Source organism: Pseudorasbora parva, chromosome 25 (genome assembly GCF_024679245.1).
Source record: "Pseudorasbora parva isolate DD20220531a chromosome 25, ASM2467924v1, whole genome shotgun sequence".
Taxonomy (NCBI): Eukaryota; Metazoa; Chordata; class Actinopteri; order Cypriniformes; family Gobionidae; genus Pseudorasbora; species Pseudorasbora parva.
The window spans coordinates 20,013,470-20,032,128 of NC_090196.1; the positions used below are offsets into that span (position 1 = coordinate 20,013,470).

Consider the following 18,659-nt stretch of genomic DNA (forward strand, 5'->3'; position numbering starts at 1 on the left):
TCTTGGAAAACAGTCTTATAGGCTATAGATATAGGCTTAGGCTGAAGTAAAAACATGCTTTGACATTAATCATTAATGTTTCTGATTATTTCTGATTATTTTCATTGAATAATGACTAAACATCAGAGTTTTTAATATCTTTATATTGTAATAATTTCACAGTTATGCTCCAAATGAATGTAAAAACTACATAAAGACAGTATATTTTGAATATTTGTTGCAATGGTAACTTTTTTATAGATACTAGTACTGTTAATTGCATTATATGTTTATGAATTAAACTGAAAAAATGTCTCAGCTTTAATGAAATATTGTTGATAGCACTAGTTATAACACAAATCTATCACATGATTTTAGAAGATTATAGAGAGAGTCATATAGTTTATTATACTTTACGTATGTGTGTACTATTAGGGTGACCATATTTTGATTACCGAAAACCAAGACACTCGGCCCAGCAATGAGATACTCAAATCATATTTGAAGTTTACTCAAAGATTCCTTATTAATTTCAATACATTTAAAGTATATGCCCCCTCTGTATGGATATAAAATTGTTATATAAGGGCCAGGACAGGACTTGAAAACAGGACATGTCCTGGGAAAACAGGATGTTTGTCACCCTAACTATCATTAACTTTTCCTTAAAGGGATAATTCACCCAAAAATTAAAATGGTGTTGTTCTATTGGATCACCAAAGGAAATGTCCCGCTCACCCTGTCCATATAATGGCAGTGGAAGGCGACCAGCAGGAAGGTTATTTTCTTTTCTTTTTTTTACTGTAAACGTATCACAGAAAGACCCCATGCAACATGTGTTGTACATTCCATGTGTTCTCAGAGTATACAATGGGATTTGGTAAAAAAACTAACCAAAATTTACATCCTGAACTTGGCTGTTTGTCTTCTGTGCAGGACTGTGCGTTCATGAGACTTGATGATGGTCTCTATTCACTGGCATTATATGGAATAGCATGAGGAACATTTAAAAAAAAAAAATCTCCTTTTCTGGTCCGAAAAAGATAGAACGGCATTAGAAAAACACCAACCGATAACTGATCCATCCAATGGAAATATTCATTTTTAGTTGACCTCTCTTTTGTGCTTTGAAATGAAACACACTCCAATGAGTCATTATTTAGACACTATGGCAGTCAGTGAAAATATTTTCAAGTGTTGTGAATGGAGGGTTAAATGGTGCTGATGTGTGTTAACAAGTAAATGGAAAGTCACATCCGCTTGTACAAAGGCAAGGAAGAACATGCCTCAGGCTGCCTTATGAAGGCTAAAAGTACCTCTCATGCCCAATTAACTGCAACGAGTTATAAAAATCAACTTCAATTGTAAAGATGACTCATTTGACACTTCATTTACTGTTAAAGGGTTAAACTGTGTGTGTCCCATTTAGACTGTTGTAGGAATATAACTAATCACATAATAGGATAACGCAAAACTACAGGATTATCAGATATTCAAGGTCCTTAAAACTGTAATTTTAACCAAAAAAATGGCTGAAATGGTCTGTAGCGTGTTCACTGCAAGTCCTCCATCATTTAAGTTGTAGTCTTTTTTTTTTAGCAAAACGTCTGCACAGCTCTTAAATTTGATGGTGAACTCTGAGAGCAAAACATGAAGGTCCACTGGGACTTTTTAATCGGGGAATTTTAAACAGGTTTTTTTTTTTTTCTCTGTGGTGACAGCAGGAGCATGACCATATCAGCTGCTCAGCAGAGTTTAATGTTTCCACCAAAACCATGTAAGGAGTTTTTAGGATCCAAGCACGATCAGAGACATTGTAAGGGAAGGAGGGACGGACCACTCACAGAAAAATTAATGGGAAAAATCGCAACACTTAATATAGCAGCTCTAGAAATGGAAGCCCTGCCTTTCAGTTATAGAGCCAATGCGAGTTTTTGACTCTAGTCTAGAACACACATGGACTTAAGTTCTAACTGCTAGACACAAAAACACACTGTTTTATAGCTACATGATTTGAGCTGCATTAATGATGCTAATATTTAAAATATTTATATAAAAACAATCTTTACAAACAGTTAACATTGAAAGTTGAAAGGAGCTGCGCTTGTATTCCTACTGCCTTCCATAATGGCTGCCGAGTGAACTGATTTGCCTTAAAGGGACAGGCATGATGTGAGCTTTATAGGGTTTGAAAGTGCATGTTTCTTCACAGATTCATAATACATCACCTTTGAAACACAAATGTTCCTCAGAGCTGTTGCCAAAAATCTCTGTATTTGCTCATCATTTCCTTGCAGACGTCTCAGGTCGGATACGCTACCACCCAGCATTAGTAGGCTGTGATTGGCTGGTTCTAAAGCCTATGGTCATCCGCTCATCATACTCTGGAGAAAAGGGAGGTTTCAGCTGCTTTGGCATCATCATCATTCATGTTTAAAGGCGGGCATTTTCAGGAGGAAGTAAGTACAGTGACCAATGTGGATTCAAATACAGAGCAATTGCATTGCCAGAAATTCCTCTGAAGTTCAGGTGTACCGATTTATGGAATATGAACTATATTTGTGATAGATAGATCTACATGTTATGACATTTCTAAAAGCACATTGGTTTTGCTATAAACAGATGCTTTGGACATCACGGAATATATATAAAAAACAACAACAGTTCAGACACGTACAAATCATCTATCAGGGGGTTTTCAAACTGGGGTCCGGAGATGCTCGAGGGCCCATGGAAAATCTGAGAGAGAAATGATTTCTTACCCTTTTCTGTTACCTGAATATGTTTAATTATAATGTTTTGATTACTATAAATATTATCATTAATATAGTTTTTCCATATTTACCACATTTGTAATCTTTCTATTACCTTTTTTTTCAGATTTACTAAATTTTATAATTACATTTTATTACAGTTTTTATCTCTTTCTAAAAACTGATCCGAAATGACAACGTTAATGACAACAGTTGTTTTAATGACAGCCCTTGTTATAATAAAATAAATAAAAACTAAATCTTATTTAAATAGGCCTATACATCTATCATGTATAAAGTCAATATTTTATGAGAATTATTTTATTTTATTGGCATATCATTTAAGGGCAATAAACAAAAACTAAATCTATTTTAAAATAGGTTTATTTATACCTATTAATTATTATAATGGTGGGGATATGTCAACTAAAAAGTAAATATTTTATATATGTTTTTCATAATGTAAAAGTCTGACTCTCTCACCAACCTGACACAGTAGACTCGCTGTCTCTTTCTCTCTCTCGGAGTGGACCGGCCTGCCTCAGTGCTCATACAGGAAGTTGTGTACAGTTGATAACAGAGAAAACAGGAGGAGTGGGCCAAACTTCATCCTGAAATGGGATGTCAGTAATTAGCAGAGACCGGGGAATAGGATTTGTTTTCCTTGTGCAGCTGAACATGAAATTATAGCTTTATCTGGAGGTAACAGGCCATTGGTCCCAGGGGTCAAACTCATGTAAGTGGACCAGGCTCTATGCCCAAACAATTATCTAGAAGATCCATTGTATAGCTTACATGCACACTAGTCATTTTAAACCATCTACACTAATTTATTTTAGTCATATTCAGTTTACTCAAATGTCTCTAATATTCACTTACTATGTTTCTGTAATTGAGGCCCTTGCTGTATAGTATCCTTCTATTGATATCTCAATCTACACCGAAGAGGGAGTCCCGAGGAGCTGTAATGCTATATAAAACCCTTTGCCGCAAAACTCCACCAGTTTTTGCCCATAGTTCTCCCACAGCCGAGCTGCCAAGCCGACACACATTTTCCTGGCTGGAGTTCAGGAAAGTGCTGCTCCGAGCTGAAGGATGGAAACTTCAGACTGCCTTTGCCTGGATACAATAAAAAACACACAAACACAGGACCGGGTGATTCAGAGTGATGCAGACAGTGCCTTCTTTATCAGGAAGGGGGCTCACCAGGTGGATACGTCCCTTATCACATTAGCACAAAACACAAGTCATTATAAACACATTGTCTGATATGTGAGGAGCCATAATTCTTCACTGTTCAATCTTTAAATCTTTCATGCCTTGTGCCGACATACTACAAACCACAGGGGAAAATGTCTGTCTCATTTTTTTGTATCCCTCATTTATGTTCAGTGAGTCATACTCGCCTTAAAACGCAACATTCCCATCACTCTCAAATGATATAGAGGGCTCTGCTCAAATGGTTCGCTTTGAGGTTACATGCGAATGAGAAGAATAAAACAATAAATGAACTCTCCCTAGAACAAACTGTACCATAAATAAGACCCCTGGTGGTTGTATAAATTAAATTGACAGAAGTGCCATCAGGGTATGTAATTAGATCAAATCAAACGGAACCTCATTGGTTCTTGCTGAAGCTCAAACGTGCTACGTAGCACACAGGAATAAACCTCATTGGTTCTTGCTGAAGCTCAAACGTGCTACGTAGCACACAGGAATAAACCTCATTGGTTCTTGCTGAAGCTCAAACGTGCTACGTAGCACACAGGAATAAACCTCATTGGTTCTTGCTGAAGCTCAAACGTGCTGCGTAACACAAGAGAATGAACCTCATTGGTTCTTGTGGAAGCTCAAACGTGCTGTGTAACACAAGAGAATGAACCTCATTGGTTCTTACTGAAGCTCAAATGTGCTGCGTAACACACAAGAATGAACCTCATTGGTTCTTACTGAAGCTCAAACGTGCTGCGTAACACACGAGAATGAACCTCATTGGTTCTTTGCTGAAGCTCAAACGTGCTGCGTAACACAAGAGAATGAACTTCATTGGTTCTTGCTGAAGCTCAAATGTGTTTTGTGTGTGTGTGTGAAAGAGTCTATTTTACACTCCATTTTGCACTGATGGTTTAGAGTTGAACCCTTTCATTGCTGTGTGGTTTTGCATGCATTAGATAAGAAATCTCTTAGGACTTAGATCTTAGGATCTGTTTCTATCAGATTTAACAACAAAATAAAGGCATAGAAACAATATATTTGTCGTGCCTAAAACCTAAAAATAAATCATTATGCTCACAAAAGCTGAAAAAGATAACTTCACACTCATTTAAAAATGACCTATAACATTCCAAGACATTTATCTTAATTTCATTGATCTCATGGATGTGGCTATTGTGGCTCATGGTTATAGTGGCACCAGCTGGCTGCAGTAAATGTGGCATATTCAAACAATTTGGCAATGTATGATGTGGCAATGTATCAAACAATACAGTTGTTACATTTATCTATTTTAAAAGCACACTGCCCATCATACATTTGTCCAAACATCATGGCAGTTGCGCCATGGGCTCGGGCCCGTCATCGTTGCTTGCAGCTTTATTTTAACTTGCAACCTTTGGCAAATTGATCTGGCATAAGATCCTTTCAGAAAATGTCTATTTTCCAGTCAGATTACAGTATAAAACTTCTTCTAGATCCTGTGGAAAAATAAAACAAAATATAAATAAGTGGATGTGACCAAAAACGTAGTAATACAAACCTGTACAGAACTCCAAACCCCAAATTATGTCAGAAAGGGAACTCCCTGACTGAGTGTTTATAGTCAGCCCCATCCAGGAACCCAACGTGAGGAACATTCTGTCAACACACGCCAGAGCCTCCCACCGCACAAGTACACAGTTCCAATTCCCACAACGTTGCCATGGCAGCAAAGAACCCATTACATAATGCTGTGGTGACCCACTCTTTCCTGCAACGGACTCCAGGCAGGATGTGTTTGAGTCGTGAATGTTAGCTCTCTGTGAGATTTTCCCTGATGCTCCATTTGCAGAAATTAATCTACTTTCTGAGATCATGAGATTTCAGGAAAATATCTAGTATCCAGGGTAAAATTGTCTTACTTTCTTATATGCACTTTCTTCTTTCTTCTACTTTTGTCCATACAAGGAAAGTAAATGGGGACCAAAACATAACATTAGGAAGAAAGAGACTTGAGGTCTGGTTGCCAACATAAGTTCTCTTTTAAACAGCTTTGTTCCTTGCAGAAGCACATGTGTTTGACATTAAATTTCAGAGACAAAGTTAATAGCAGACATCAGGAACAAAAAGAGGAACAGATGTAAGGTAGGAACACAAAACAACGTCAGCTGGCTAAAATTATCCGAGGACATCCCTGCTCACCACGTGGGTCGGCAGTGTAGAAGAACCCTTCTTCTAGAGCGGGGAACTCCTCCTGTCAGTGGAAGCCCATACAAATGGGACAGAGAGTATAAATCTTCCCCCAAAGGCCAAAGACACACCCTCACATTGTCCTCCAGCTCGCAGCAGCTTGAGGAAACGACTGCAACTCTTTTTGGACAGGAGATGTGAAAACAGTTCCTCTGAGAGATGTCTACTTTTACCACACGGCTTTGGCCAGGGGCTTCCGACTATTGACGCAGGCCATCTTTGCTTTCTCACACAATGCATATATCAGGTGGAGAACACCAGATGGGAAGATGGTTGAAGGATCTTTCAATGAGGCAAAGCAGACGTAAGAGGCGCCATTAATCTACTTTAATGCTGTGCTAATGGAAGGCGTCTATCTAAATGGGAAGAGAAAATTATATTTCAGCAAAATATATTCATCAATAAAATGCAAAATAGTACAATCCATTTTGCTACTTAAGCTCAAATCACATACACACACAAAACTGGAGACATTTCCTTTAAAATGTGATTGGGTGTTTTAACTAAAAGGCAGGGCTTCAATTCCTGCAGTTGCCATATTCTGTTATTTAAGTTCCCCCATCCCCCAAATAAATTATAATTCAAAAATTTGGGTGAACTGTCCCTTTAAGATGGTGCAATACTGTTTAGTTTTTATCATTAAGACTGAATGAGTGCACAGTGTGGTTACTGGTTGTCAACAAAATGTTTCTGTATTTTATTCATAACCATGGCAGGATGAGCTTTTGCTCAGATGCTCAGACTTCAAAAACACCACTGTTTCAATACCCAAAATCCAACACATGTGTCTGGAGTACTCCTCATTTCAATTCCAAAACACTTTTTATGTAATAATTATAAAATATCATTATTTTCAGCATTATCCAATCACAAAAGAGAAATTTGGTAAGGTAATAATTTTAGATTGGAGATATTGACATGATATTGTCTTAAGGATGTATAACCAAGGTATAATTGTGCAGGCTGTTCTAAAACAAGGGTGGAATACAAAGATAATAAAGGCATGGTTCTATGAAAGAAATATAATTATATGTGTATTATGACTATCTCATAATATATATATATATATATATATATATATATATATATATATATATATATATATATAGTTTTTTAAAGTAAAAAAAAACAACAACTATATATATATATATATATATATATATATATATATATATATATATATAGTTTTTTTTTTTTACTTTGGCACTAAAACACTGTCCTATGAGATAAATCTCAAAACATTGCACCTAGAATGCTGAAGGTTTACTGTGGTATCTGGCACCAATATGTTAGTAGCAGATCCTTTAAGTCCTGTAAGTTGCAAGGTGGGGCTTCCATGGATCGGATTCATGAACTATTTTCGCTGTTTGGCAGGGCACATAATCCTGCTGAAAGAGGCCACAGGCACCAGGGAATACTGTTTCCATGAAAGGGAGTACATGTTCTGCAACAATGCTTAGGTAGGTGGTACATGGCTATAATAAAATACAGTGGCTCACGTGCCCACTATTGGTGCTTTTGATGCTGGTCTGATGCTGTGCAGCCCTATACACAACAAACTGCGATGCACTGTGTATTGACACCTTTCTATCAGAACCAAACAGACAAAAGCTTAAGCCACACCACAGGGGCCTATAGTGAACTACTCCAGTGGTTCTCAAACCTGTCCTAGGGACCCCTCACCATTGCACATTTTGCATGTTCCCTCATCAAACAAACCCAATTCAAGTCTTGCAGTCTCTACTAATGAGCTGATGATTTGAATCAGGTGTGTTAGATGAGGGAGACATGCAAAATGTGCACTGGTTGGGGGTCCCCAGGACAGGTTTGAGAACCACTGCACTACTCCACCTCCTCAAAAAACATTCTTCTAAAGGCCATAATGACTATAATGTTAATGTTGAAAAATTTGGGATGCACTAGGCTACCTGTTTCAGCCGCATATATACCCATTGAAAATTAATGCAATGGAAATATACCATATGTGGACTGCTGAGCATTAACATGTGTTTCCTAAAGCGGAAGATATGATGACTAGTTGCCTATAAGTAATGTTATCAATAACCTTTATTGGAATGTAAATGTAGGTGTTGCCAGATTGGGTCGACGATTTAGAGCCCTACGGGCCCTGACTTTTTTACACCACTAGCCTCATACCAACTGTCGGCAGCTGACTGCTTGGTTGTCACTTTAAAAAAAATTAACAAACAAAAAAATGATCCAAACATTTTTCTAAATTAACTTAATAAAGAAACTAAATGAAATATAACTACTTGGACATTACAAACAAAGCTGAACTATTTTAATGACTGCAGGAGTGTGTCATAAGGAGGATTGTGCAGGGCCTGTGCAGGGCTCAAAGCTTCTATTGAGATATTCAGATGGTAGAGTCAGAATTTGGCGTAAACAGAATGAGAACATCGATTCATCATGCCTTGTTACCACTGTGCAGGCTGGTGGTGGTGGTGTAATGATGTGGGAGATGTTTTCTTGGCACACTTTAAGCCCCTTAGTGCCAATCGGGCATCGTTTAAATGCCACGGCCTACCTGAGCATTGTTTCTGACCATCTCCATCCCTTTATGACCACCATGTACCCATCCTCTGATGGCTACTTCCAGCAGGATAAGGCACCATGTCACAAAGCTTGAGTAATTTCAAATTGGTTTCTTGAACATGACAATGAGTTCACTGTACTAAAATGGCCCTCACAGTCACCAGATCTCAACCCAATAGAGCATCTTTGGGATGTGGTGGAACGGGAGCTTCGTGCCCTGGATGTGTATCCCACAAAACCCCATCAACTGCAAGACGCTATCCTATCAATATGGGCCAACATTTCTAAAGAATGCTTTCAGCACCTTGTTGAATCAATGCCATGTAGAATTTAGGCAGTTCTGAAGGCAAAATGGGGTCAAACAGTGTTAGTATGGTGTTCTTAATAATCCTTTTTCCGTGTGTGTGTGTGTGTATGTATGTATGTATGTATGTATGCATGTGTGTATATATATATATATATATATATATATATATATATATAGTATAATTTTTTACATATTCCTCTTCACAAGTGTTTATTTAAGAACAGAAATGAGGAATTTTGGAAATGCAGACAAGACATGAAACAACAGGGCAGGCACCAGCTGAAAGCACTGATATGAATCAGAGGTTGTTTTCAAACCAGCATCAGCACAGCGATATCATCTGGAAGATGTTAAAAAAAGGTTTTATCAGGGTGTGTCTCTATATCTATTCAGCCTCCCACTTTTTCTCACTCTTTCTCTTTTTCTTATGTTTTTATTATACAACACACATAAATTCTCACCAAACAGATGAGCCGTGAGCACAGAGGTGTGTCTGAAGTAGCTAACCACGATCATTATACAGTGCTGAGGGACACTTGGGAATTCACAACTATGTCATTCCTCCCTTGTTTCCTTGGAGTTCATTGTGAGTTGCTAAATTTATTGCATGGAAAGACCCCAAATGTTTGGCAGAAAACGGGGTCTTAGCCATTGATATGTCTGTTTGAAAGATGACTGGCTTTGACTGAACTCTGAAGGCCAAAAGATGGAGCATCTTGGGTTATGTGGGAGAAATATTTAGTTTAAAGGGATAGTTCATCCAAAAATAAAAACTGTCATCATTTACTCTCAATCCTGTTGTTCCAAACTAAATATGACACTGAAGACTGCAGTAATGATACCGAAAATTCAGCTTTGCATCACATATATAAATTACACTGTAAAATACATTGAAATAGAAGAAGAGTTATTTTAAATTAAATGCAGCCACTGTGGACATAAGAGACCTATTTACCAACCCCAACCTTTTAAACAGTAGTGTAACAGTATAGGGAAGAATCTCATTGAAAAAGCCCTGGCACACTCCTCAGTCCACAGATGCCCACAGGGCGTATAACCTACGTGAGGGTGGGCACACAGATATAAATGAGCATATCCTCCCTAAAGCAAAGACGGAGAGGAATTTTCCAGAAGTGGTGTGAAAGGCCCATGTGTGTCTTCAGTTTAGATTGCAGCAAGAGGAGAGAGAAAAGAGGGAGTGAGGAAGGGAGAAAAAGAGAAAATTAGCTAATGAAATTGGGTAAACCATGGCTTGCTTAATATATTGTCATCACAGAACAAGTGAACCCACCCGTGTTGTCTGGGAGAGAGGTGAGGTTGGAAACTCCTTCCACATGATGTAGGATTCTTCTTAAATGCCGCAAACATAACCAAGAACAAGTCAATTGGTTTGTTGGTTTTTTATTCATGATGTGTAGAGTACTGATCTTCAGTTTTTCTTATTTTTTCTGTGGAGCAAAAAAAGAATATATTTTTAAAAATCTCAAAAAGTTTTTTTGGCCATACTTTAAAAGTAATTGTATTCATCATATGGACGAAAACTGCCATCTTTACTCAAGGGAATCACAGAACATTTGAGCCAGTCAACTATCTGGAATAACTTTCACAAAAACAAACTACTGTTAAAATCCAAGGGAAATGATAGGTTGGTATTTGTGTCTGACACAAATTCTGCAAAAGTACAAATGCGATATTGCATTAATAGCCTGAATGATTGCACCATTTAGCCATTGCGAGAAATGTGCTGCTGGTGGATCACAGAGGATTTCACCCAGTGCCCGGTGGAACCTCCTTCACACAACTGTTAATCTTTCCACACAGTTGCCATTTACCAGACTGTTGGCATGGCAATAGGAATAAACTGGTGCTGTTGCTTGAGGAGGCACTTTGTAAAAACAATATCCTCTTTATTCCAGTGATATCTGATTTATGATCTGAAACCAAAAGAGTTAGGAGCAAAACACTCTACGCTCGTTAAAATACAAGACAGAGTCCCCCTTACATGTGTATATGAACAGAAAAGTATCCAAGTTATATTAAAGGCTTTGATATGGACAACAATGTGGCTGCAAGCTGTTGTGTTATGATGAAGTTAGTCCATTGCATGACAACAATATTTCAAGAAACTCAAGAGAAGTTATAGCCTGCTGACAAAAGAAGCCAAGCTGGTTTTCTCATTCTCACATTCACTCTAGCACAACACTTATAGAAAACAATGTACAGTATTGCAGCACTTCATCTTCAAGTCATAAAAAATGTAATAAGGTACTGTAAACATTAATGGTAAAAAAAGTTTAAGGCATGGTTTAAAATGAATGAGCACTAGTGCTTCTTAATTGCATTAGATACATAAACACTATATGCTAGTTTCAATAAAGGTGAATGAAAAAAAAAAAACTTTCTCATTACCATAATGTGAAAAATATATAATTTTATACATATTTTAAATAGTAATTATTACGTTTTTATACTAAATGGTTGTATTTTTATATTGCCTTTAACGTATTATTTTTTTACAAAAACAAAACACCAATAAAAAAAAGCAAAACACCTATCAAAGCTCCAAACACAACACAACACCAAACAAAAACAAAACACCAAACAAACCTCCAAACAAAACTAAGCTCAAGACAAAAAAACACCAAACTAAACAAATAACGACAAAAATAAATAAATAAATAAATAAAAACGAGACACCAAAACAATGCAAACCAAAACCAGGGGCCTATTGCACAAAACTAAGGGATTAAGCCAGGATATCTTGGTGATCCTGGCTCAATTTATCCGCTAATATTCAGTTATCTTTCGTTATCATTCTTGGTGTGAGTGTGCCTTCAGGGTACGTTTACATGACAGCGGTGTTCAAAATTTTGCAAACAGAGGACAAGCTCAACAAGATATCCCGGCTAGTTTTGTGCAATAGGCCCCAAAGCACAAATAAAAACAAAACACCAAACAAACCTAAATAAAAAACACCAAACAAATCTCTAAACAAAAACAAACAAACAAACAAAACTTCATACAAAAAAAAAATAACAATCTTGTTATTTTATTTTTATTTAGAAAAATTTGTTCTTGAACAAATGAACCCCCCCCCCCCCCCACACACACACACACACAAACCAAACAACGCAAAACAAAGCTCCAAAGCTCAAAACAAATAACACTAAACAACAACAGAACACCAAACAAACCTCCAACTAAAACACCAAACAAGCCTAAAAAAAAACACACCAAACAATGTAAAACAAAAACACAAAACAAAGTACAAACAAAAACAAACAAACAAAACCCAAAACAAAAAAATAAAAAATCATACAAAACAAAAAGTGCATATAATTAAAAATAAATAAAAACAACTAAAATTGCCTTTTCCTTTTGGTTTCGCCGTGAAATATGACCCAAAAATGTTTTGTGGATTTCACCTAGTTATTTTACTATAGTTGTCACATTATCATATATAAACACTGGAGGTTTCTGAAAAGAGATAACAAATATTCCATTTACATTTCCTATGATTTTGTTTCACAACAATGAATGCAAATGCACTTAAGTTATATTAGCATAACCTAGATCACCTTACACAGTGAGTCCCGGTGAGGGGGTTGAAATGGTTGCTCCATACTTTTTTGCATTTACTCCATTACCTCAGACAGTAAGAATTCCAGAGCCACATACTTATCAGTACAGCATGTTTATAAAAACACTAGGACATGCTGTTACCAATTCATTCCTTGGAATAAATGGCATTCGGTTACAGACTTGGATGAGGAAAACTAACGATTGTTGATATATATAGGCTATGCTTCACATCATTGAGACCTGTCAAACCAAGGAAATCACGTGAGCAGAAACAAACAGATTCAGTGGATGTTCATAGAGCCAACGTATGTTACATGAGTGCCTATGATGTCAGGTTTGTATAGAGAAGAAAAAAAACTCTAAGGGACCGTTGTAAAGAATGCATGTTTCCAGTCCACTGTGGCAATGTTTCTAAATGAAATCATGCATTAGAAACAAATTTAACCATTGTGCTCTTTTTTCAGCGTCTTTTTAACTACAAAACACATCTTATCACTCTAATTTACTACAGCTCATAGCCTCATGGCTTAGTGGTTTAAGGCAAAGGATGTGCAACTAAGTAACATCCAAACAAGTCTGTGACAGTTCGTATTGTTCATGATACTTGGCTCCAAAATTACATTGATACAAAGACCGGCATTCCATGAAGTGCATACTTTCAGCAAGCATGGACCAGCTCTCTAGTGAATCAGTCTCAGGGGAAGGGAAATGGTTGTGTTGTGTAATGCCAAAACAAGGCAAGCACGGCCATGAAATCATGTTAAAAGTTTACAGACTCACGGGCTAGTTAGCAATCAAGTGGTAAGCAGGTCAAATCGATTCAAATACCTTTTGAGAGAAGGTTACGCTGACAGTTTTGGGCAAAACTACCAAACAGGGCTTGAGACAAACATTCCTAGAATTAATCACCCAAATATTAAAATTCTTTCATATTAACTCATGTCATTCCATCTATTCGACTTCCTGTCCTCCGTGGAATACAAAAGAAAATATTTCTGATAATTTTCATGCAGCTCTTTTCTGTACATTTCAATAGTCCTTTTAGGAGTTTGACAGATGAGGTCATTTGAACTATAGTTGGAAAAGAGCAGTATAAAGATCCAAAAATGTCTCCTTTGGTGTCAAACTTCAAATGATAAAACCCAACTTGCATTCCAGAAAATGTGGTAATATATATAAAGTGATTGAAAACTTCTCACAATGTTATACATTAAACATGCAACAAAACAAAAAAATCAAGAAAATCCTTGTAAAACTAGTAAATAATTGACAGTTCTTCTAATACACTGATCAGGCATAACACTGATTATATCTGCATCACAGCACCTGCTAGTGGGTGGGATATATTAGGCAGCAAGGGAACATTTTGTCCTCAAAGTTGATGGGCAAGCGTAAGGATTTGAGTAAATTTGACAAGGGCCAAATTGTCATGGCTAGACGACTGGGTCAGAGCATTTCTAAAACTGTAGCTCTTGTGGGGTGTTCCCGGTCTGCAGAGGTCAGTATCTATCAAAAGTGAACCAGCGACAAGGTCATTGATGTGTGGAGAGAAGGCTGGCCAGTGTGGTCCGATCAAACAGTCAAGCTACTGTAGCTCAAATTGCTCAACAAGTTGCTGTTTCTGATAGAAAGATGTCCGAATACACAGTGCATCACAGTGTGTTGCGTAAGGGGCTGCAGAGCCGCGGACCAGTCAGGGTGCCTATGCAGACCCCTGTCTGCTCCCGAAAGAGCCAACAGAGCATCAGAACTGGATGACGGAGCAATGGAAAAAGATGGCCTGGTCTGATGAATCATGTTTTCTTTTACATCACGTGGATGGCTGGGTGCAGGTGGGCCGCTTACCTATGGAACACATGGCACCGGGTATGCACTATGAGAAGAAAGCAAGCCGGCAGAGGCAGTGTGATGCTCTGGGAAATATTCTGCTGGGAAACCTTGGGTCCTGCCATGAATGCCATCGATGTTACTTTGACACGTACCACTTACTTAAGCATTGTTGCAGAACATATACACTCGGTATTCCCAGGTGGCTGTGGCTCTTTTAGCAGGATAATGCACCCTGCCATAAAGCAAAAATGGTTTAGGAATGGTTCGAGGAGCACAAGAATGATTTAGAGGTGTTGACTTGACCTCCAAATTCCCTAGATCACAATCCAATCAAGCATCTGTGGGATGTGCTAAATAAAAAAGTAATATCCATGGAGGCCCTTCTTCACAACTTAAAGGATCTGCTGCAAACATCTTGGTGCCAGATACCGCAGCACACCTTCAGGAGTCTAGTGGAGTCTATGCTTCGACGGTTCAGGGCTGTTTTGGCAGGAAAAGGGGATCAACACAATATTAGTCATAATGTTATGCTTGATCAGTGTAATTTTACACTGTAAAGTGATCAGTTGACTTAATTTTTAAAAAAAGTAAGGAAATGTGTAATTGAATCATGTGTAATTGTAAAAATTAAGTTACGTGAACTAGACAATTCCACATAACTTATTTTTCCCATTATACATGAAGTTTATGTATTAATTTCAAGGCAATGGTTTTCCTCAGAATGTTGAAAAAGCGTTATGCTGCGAACATTCCCACAACCAAACTATAATGTTTGCTAAATGTTTTGTATAAATGTGCTGGCTGGGAGTAAATCAGCTCTGCTTATATAAAGAGTAATATTAGCAAACCGCTTTTTCAAAAGCTTGCATTAACTTATTCTTAAAACTTCCCCATGTGGTGGACACTTTAAAATTAAACTCTGAATATTTCTAGAAAGTGGCACCATAAGTGAAAATGATGAAAGACACAAAGGTCAAAGGTTAAAGGCTAAGAATTGGGCTAATTCTGACATTTCTCTGTCACCCGGCAGCGGAGCGTGCAGTACAGGAATGGAGAGGCTCGTCCTCTGTCCTTTGATGTCAAATGTCAAACATCCACTTTTCTCTTTCAACCAAAAGATGGATGGGTGGAAAAAAGAAGTTTAGAAATGTTACAAGAGCCAGAATTTGACCCCTCACATTCTCACCTCAGTACTTCTCCTTCACAGAGAGGTGATACTCGGTGGCATCAGCACCATTCGGGAAGAGGGATCTCCTCCTTTCTTTACTTAAAGGGACCTAGAATGAGAGAAGATATCGTTTTTCATCTCAGTTTGACCTCCCCCTCACCACCTTTAGAAATCCCCCTTATTCAAACCACATTAAAGTAAAGTAAACCTCTTTGCTGCAGAAAGATGATAGAAAAAATTTGCTCTTGATTTGAATGCCCATACAAGGTAGTTACACATTCCTGCCGGAGACGTTTATTAGCTCTTAAAAATTTTCTCCAATAGCTTTCTAAATCCAGAGTACAGCCTTTAAGAATTCTTATCTCTACAGTTAAAGCATATTAAGTGTGGAGTTTCATATGTAAAGGTTAAGTGCTTTAGACAACATGCATCATCATTATTGTAAAGTACAGTATATGAACATGATCATATTGACAGGAAAGACATATTATGCTTAACATACTATACGTTTAACGTGTGATTCCTTTGTTCAGATAAAATAAGATTTTTGAGTTTATAATCTCCATAGACACCCCAAACCCATGCCACTGGGAATGAAAAACCATAACTTGTCAGTTTAAATGTTTTTCTCTCCACAAAGAGTGGTACAAGTAAACAATGGAGTTGTGTGAGAAGAATCAAACAATAGAGGATCTTATAACACCTCTTTTGTTTAGGCATCAGCTAAACCAATTATGAAAAAAAAAAACAAGTAACGGTATGACTGTTACAATCTATTGAATGGGTTATCTACACGTTTGTGGCATTTATGTCACTGAGAGGACCGGATAATTCGCTTCTCTTGGCCAAGTTTCTGAGGTGTTCATGACTGAGCTCTGATGGATTGTGTTTGCCTCTGCTTGTACGTTTTTTCCAGGGTGAAGAAGGGGAAATGAGACACTGTACAAAGGCAGGAAACTGAGGCAGTTGCTAGGCTATGCAAACTAAACCTGGAGAGCCCACGGTTAATGAGGCCAGTGAAATCTGTGTCAAACACTATTGAGTAAACATCAGCTCCAGCAGTAACACAATACACCAAGAATGTACTGGAATAATCGTTATCATTTTTCATTGTTCTGTAGATTCTCTGCATTCTTGCCATAAGCAAAAGTCCACTTTTGTACTTAAGCTTTGATCCATCTATCTTGACTGAGATAGTTTAAAGATTTGTTTGAGCGGAACACCTTAAAAAAGGTATCACGAAGACAAAACGCAATCAATTTGAAAGCGACTACCTCAACAATTCTAAATACTGTGACCTAAAAAGACACACACAAGTTACTTTATTTATCCCAGTTTCTTTACTCAGATAAAGAAAAAAACTAAGCTGTCAATCATGGCATCCCCCCCCCCCATTGTTTTTATAGCATCGAATAACTAACTTAAACCAAACGTATTTTAAAAAAGAACACTTGAAACTAAATCACAATGATAAAAACTTGTTTTGTAAATTGGCCAATGACTCGTAAGGTCAGATATACATAATAAAGGCTAGATGTCTCGTCCGCGCTGCTGGCCATAGCTCTTTAAGGTGCAAGCTGGTGAAGTGAATTTACATATTGTAAAGTTAACAAAAGTTATCATGAGCATTGTAATATTTGAAGTGGATGTCATAACAAATTTCACTAGACTGGATACATTTTAAAACAAGCAGGGTAAATCCATAAGATCTTACCTGCATGCTGTGGTAATGCAAACCGAGCACCGATCTGAAAGGGTTGGGGCTACGTAAGGTCTATTACTTTTTCAAAGTAATCCAGTAAACACGTTGTGATTTGAGGATTTTGTGCTGATATTGTCAGTTCAAACATCGTTGTCTCCAGGACACACTCATTTTTGTTCACGCCTTTCACATAGTGAAATGTATCTGTACAAATATCTACGCATAAGTCCAAAAATAAGTCTGTAAAAGTAAAAAGTAAAAGACAGTCTGTTTGTGTATCTATCCATCGGGCCAGTACATTTTGAGGACCGAATTAGGATATTCATTTTATAGTGAATTCTCTATATTTTACCTGTTGCATAAGTATCCCGATGTGTTTTGCATATTGTACAGTAATTATGAACCATCAGTTGTAAAATTGAGTGTTTTGCCTAGTTTTACTTGACATAGTTCTACTGTGTTGTATTTCATAATTTATGTGACATGCTAAACCAAACGTCCCAAAAACTGTAATCTCAATCCAATGTGCTTAAAACATTTTTGTGCAACCCAAAATAAATACCCTCCATGCCAAAGAAAAACACTCCCAGTGAATAATATCTTAAATGGTCTTAGTGGAATATAGACGACTCCTCAACTATGTTTGGGGGAGAGCTACAGTACCTGTCTCTTCTGGGTGGGGCTTCTCCATGATTGCCCTAGAGAAAAATAGATAAACCGACCAGGAGAGAAATAGACAGAATGAGTAAGAACATCAAACAATGCATAGTCTAATAAACCAAAGGTGGGTGTGGAGAGTTCACTTAATATTATATTTGAGTTGACACAATGAAAAAGGCAGGAAAAGGAGGAGTGTACGAGATAAACAAAAGCACAAAAGAGCGCCGAAAGAACCCAAAGCCAACCGCAGATATGATTTAAAGAGCATTTGGGCTGTGCCAGGGATTTGCTTTATTTGCCTGCCCAGAGTTGGTATGAGCATGCCCAGATGACAGAGGCGGGAGTACACCTTTAAACCCAGGTGAAAACGACCGTGTCTACTTCAGATCAGCAGACCATATGCAAATACAGCTCAAAAAGAATTTGGAAATCCGTTGGAGAGAAATGTGAAGAGAGGTGGCCTTAAGGTTTTATGGCAGTGTAAACATCACTGAGGTGACTAGAAAAATGCCAGGCCCATTCTGGCACTGCAGCAAACTATCCTTCGGTTTCGTCACTGTTATTGTCAAACTCTCCCTCGTTTTCTCTCTTTTAGGAGGAATGTTGTTGGTGAGGCTTATCAGTCAAAGAGACAGCTGACATTTACATCTGGACGAGTCTCATGCCGTTGGATCGTTC

General features: G+C 37.7%; 1 long non-coding RNA gene across 1 annotated transcript; it reads right to left on the reverse strand.

Moving 5' to 3' along the window:
• Positions 1-1,805: 1,805 nt before the first annotated feature.
• On the reverse strand, positions 1,806-18,024 carry LOC137065480 (uncharacterized). Its single transcript, XR_010901653.1, has 5 exons — positions 17,985-18,024; positions 15,638-15,728; positions 3,612-3,851; positions 3,220-3,343; positions 1,806-2,363 (listed from the first exon to the last, which is right to left on the reverse strand). It is a non-coding gene; the product is annotated as an uncharacterized lncRNA (long non-coding RNA).
• Positions 18,025-18,659: the final 635 nt, after the last annotated feature.